Source organism: Oncorhynchus mykiss, chromosome 12 (assembly GCF_057628025.1).
Source record: "Oncorhynchus mykiss isolate SJ-2025 chromosome 12, ASM5762802v1, whole genome shotgun sequence".
Lineage (NCBI taxonomy): Eukaryota > Metazoa > Chordata > Actinopteri > Salmoniformes > Salmonidae > Oncorhynchus > Oncorhynchus mykiss.
In genome coordinates this window covers 68,710,705-68,715,100 of record NC_143033.1, presented here as the reverse complement: position 1 = coordinate 68,715,100, position 4,396 = coordinate 68,710,705, and the positions used below count along the sequence as shown (strand labels likewise).

At 39.8% G+C, this 4,396-nt stretch overlaps 2 long non-coding RNA genes across 2 annotated transcripts; both read left to right on the top strand.

The window, feature by feature from the left end:
- The first annotated feature begins 614 nt into the window (after positions 1–614).
- Positions 615–1,369, top strand: LOC110539155 (uncharacterized). Its single transcript, XR_005035301.2, has 3 exons — positions 615–735; positions 855–994; positions 1,274–1,369. It is a non-coding gene; the product is annotated as an uncharacterized LOC110539155 (long non-coding RNA).
- Positions 1,370–1,698: 329 nt separating this feature from the next.
- On the top strand, positions 1,699–3,699 carry LOC110538032 (uncharacterized). The gene is made up of 4 exons (XR_016484783.1): positions 1,699–1,758; positions 1,939–2,130; positions 2,214–2,356; positions 2,440–3,699. It is a non-coding gene; the product is annotated as an uncharacterized LOC110538032 (long non-coding RNA).
- Positions 3,700–4,396: the final 697 nt, after the last annotated feature.

The window sequence follows — 4,396 nt, the reverse complement described above, 5'->3', positions numbered from 1 at the left end:
CGTTGGTTGTTTATTGTTTGGTTTCAGTGTTCATTCAAATATTTAAAATATGAACACTTACCATTCTGCACCTTGGTCCTCCTCTCCTTCCCCAGATGATAAGCGTTACAGTTCTCTTGGTAAATACGTGATTTGAACCATTTTCCTGTCCTGCTAAGCATTCAAAATGTAACTACACAGTAAAATCACCCATATTAAATTCACAGTGTCAAAAGTGATCAACTCCCATAGAGTTGTTTTAGCAACTGGCAGTGCCAAATGACCCCTGGAGTCAGTGCTGATAACTGGTATTAATTACTAAGGTGTACAATTTTACTCTACTGGTGTAGACTTTCACTCAGTCAGTGTAAACATCACAACCCCACCCATAAATTCAGTTTCTGCGTTCAAATTTCCTCTTTTCTCGACACCTTTGTTGGATCAACAAAATCCTAATGTGTTCCCCACAAAGGTGAGTTTTAAACAACTATTTCACTGATATTATTTAGCATTTTGATACATGGTTGTCAGACTGCAGTGTAACATAAATAGTCTAACGGTTTTGATTGTGTGTGTGTGCGTGTGCAGCTAATGTTAGAGTTGCTAGCTAACTAGCTTGCCCCTCTCCTTTGCAGTTAGTCTGCTCCACGGTTCCATGGGCGCGTCTCATTTCAGCACCAAGCTTTTTTCGCCTCATGCTAGTTTGTTCTCTTTATTTCGGCTGCTTACTATATATTGAGGACTAATCTGATTAAGGTGAGTTAATCAGAAAGTGTCAAATATCTGATGGTGAAGCAAAAAATGTACATTTGTAAAATCATTCTTCAATTCCCTTGGCATCAAATAGATTTTATTGCTTCACTTTTTTTTTACAGCTAATAGAGAGCATACTGGGGGAAAAAAGCCTGGTGGAGAGGTTGTCATCAAAGAATACTCCAAAACTAAAAGCCTGACTGACCTCACCAGATGAAAGATGATCAACGTTCTTGTTTTCGGCGATGACGGAGACTCATGGGTAAGTTTAAAGGAAAGATTCCAAATAAAAATTGTTGAGTGTTACTTGCTCCCATATCTGCTGAATGTTAAAAATGACTTCTGTATCAGTATCTCAGTCACATAATTGGTTAAGCTACTGCTGACCATCCACTGCTATTGGTAGAAGATTTATCTTGTATCAAACTCGATGGGCATGATACTGATTAAAAAATCACTCCTGATATTTAGCTGACTGGGGACCAGTGCTGCTTGTGGAGATTCTGATTGCTGCCTAAACATAACATTATATTTTTGTCAGGACATCACCACCGCGCAGTGTGAGAGAAATGTTTGCACAAGGCATTGTGTCCTTGTTCCCATACCTGAAGGATCCCTACACACTGCAAATGGATATGTAAGTATACATTACAACTGCGTTTAATTCGTCTGGCACAGTATCTGAGCAAATGGGACTTGGTTATTTGTTTTTTCTTTCAAGATTAGTAACCATGTTCATTTTCTTAAGGAACATTATTACGATCCTAATAGTGGAGAAGTGTACCTCTCGTATAGAATCAAAACCATTCAGAGGAATTTGGCTTCATCAGAGAAACGACCCACTCAACTATACTCTGGAGTGCCAACTGTTGAGAGGGAGTCCAGTCCATCCACTTTGGCTACCCTGAGTGAAGACCAGTGCTGAGAGGCCATGAAATTGACCTTTGAGTACAGGAAGGATACAGGATGACCCACGACCTGGGTAAATGCTCCACCATCTTAACCGAATTTCCACGCTTTCTGGATGTGAAGGGTTGGTAAGACTTTTTGAATTAAAACAGTTTCAAGTTGTATAAATCGCATTTAAGCTCTAGATGTCAATTTAGGTTGGCCAGTAATAGTCGTTCAAATAATGTGTGGGCTGGTGATTTACTCAGACTCTGTTTTGGAGGTTGAAGTGGAATGTTTTTGTCTTATTTGTTTCAGATTGAACAGGATTTTATGCTGCTGTTTGGAGAGCATCAGACAAGTTTTTGGAGAGGTGGCCAACTACATGCAAGCAAAATACCATCATGCTAAGCAAGACCCTAAGCAAGGCCACTCAGGGAGCTGAACTTCAGGAGCTGATCCAGATGGCAGAATCTGCAGTTGATGAGGGAGCTGACACGAATTCTGATGGTTAGATGATCATAATTTATCATTTATATTGCAAATAACTCTGAAATGTTAATGTCACTGACGGAATTTACAATTTTAATCAGGATCTCTTTGTTTAGGATGGGACGATGATCCTTCGTCCATCCTTCTCCTGCTCCATTTGATTCTTCCTTCATCACAAGGCCGAAAAAGACCAGGCAAGATGTCTGCATCCCAAACTGAACAGCATCTTGTGATATTCCAAAAGGTTTGTATTGGCATTCTTATTCTTGGACAGTGCTGCAGACGTTATGATGAACTAATTATGGTGTTCGTTTTTTTCGTCTTCAGGCAGGAACCAGTATCCAGGAGCACCTTAATGTGATTGACCAGAGCCGCCAACCGTGTCGTCTTGCAGTCGAGACCAGGAAGAGCAGCATCCACGCTTACTTCTTCCTCCTGGACAAGCGAGCCTTGCAAGTCAACGAGCGCTCTTGGTGCCTTCGATGAGCTTTTCAAGACTCACTTTGTTTTTGGTACGGCTTACAATACAATGCTGCGCAACATGTACACCTTCATACAGACAGCGTATACAACATAGACATTGGGAAGGTTAAGGAGACTCCGAGGGTTGCTGAGCTCAGAACTAAACTCCTGTACTAATGCTGATTAAGTTCTAATGATATGTTTTGTTTGCCATGCTAGTCATGGAAGTACCAACTTGTTCGTGAGGCATCTCAAGTTGATGCATGGATTGTGCCCTGGTAGAACTCGTAGACTAACATGTGGTCAAGCAGATTGTTGTCGTGTATTTGGTACATTTTCAGGCTTCAGGAAGCAGTTGAGAAGGGCACATTCCAGAGACTCAAATTTTGTTAAACACTAACTTGGATGCTAATACAGCCATTGATAGTGAGCCAAATAATGCTAATTTCCCTTCAAATTCTAGTTGTAAGCATGTTGTACCAACATCTAACAAAAACACACTTGATATGTGTACATCTGCTATTGCACAACTGCAGGCTGCATGTGTTGGTCAGATGACTGTAAATAGTTTTGTATCTTCCGTGGAAGAAGCAGTTCAAGAGATACTGGGTCAAGCTAAAGTGACTGCTCTTACACGTATATCTTCAAAAGACACAGAAACTGTCAGAAAAATCCAACATTCTTTTCAGGATATTGAAAATCCTTGCACATTGTTGAATTCGGTATCAAAACGAAGTGCTTATTTCATACAAAAATGGGGAACAGTTCAACCAGTTGAGAAAGTCCTTGGTGTTAGATTTGACAATAGAAGAAACAACACTGCTGGAACTTATGATCAAATAGTCAGAACTGATACATTTTCTCACGTTCCAACTCTCCAGACATTGCAGTCAATTTTGAAGAACCCAAACACAAGTGGCATGTTTAACTTGGGGCACAATTTTAAAGATGGAGTTTACTTTGATTTGGAAGATGGACTATATATGAAGAGACATCCTCTCTTTTCTAAAGAGAAAAATGCATTGCAAATTCAACTCTTTTATGATGACTTTGAGACTGCTAATCCCATCGGGATCAAAAATGGGTATTCACAAGTTGGGAGGTATAAACGTTACTTTGAGAAATTTTACCCCAAATTTTTATTACATTTTGGTAAATATTCACTTGTGCACTCTTCCATGTCCAGGACCTTAAAACTTATGGATTTGATTCCATTCTTGAGCCAATAGTAAGCGATTTGAAAGTGCTTGAGACTGAGGGGATTGAAGTTCCCTTCTTCAGTGGTCGTATACATGGCAGTATCGTCCAAGTAACTGGAGATAATCTTGGTATACATTGCCTGTTTGGTTTTGTGGAATCTTTTAGTGCTCGTTTTTGCCTCACCGAGAAAGTGGATTTTCAAACTGTTCTCTGAGGATGACCCAAGAGTGACTTTATGAACAAAACACATGCACTCAGACCATTTTCAAACTATTCAGTCAAACCCAAACACTACCTCAGGTGTACGGTGTGAAGCATGCTTACTTATTGAACTCTCTGCAGTACTTCAATATGACAGACACATTTTCCGTTGGTATAATGCACAATTTGAGATAAAACTTGTCTTACAGTAAGATGATAAATACTGGAAGCTACTTCTGTTACTACTGCTACACATTGTAAATATTGACTATCTGTCTGAAGCAGTTCATTGCTGAACATCATAGGCTTTTCAAGTATCTGTTTCCTGACTGAAATCTGTTTACCGAAACACCACTTCACGATACAATATCCTCATTGTGAAAGGAATATTGGGCCCATTCTTCACTCGTGTATGCGCTAC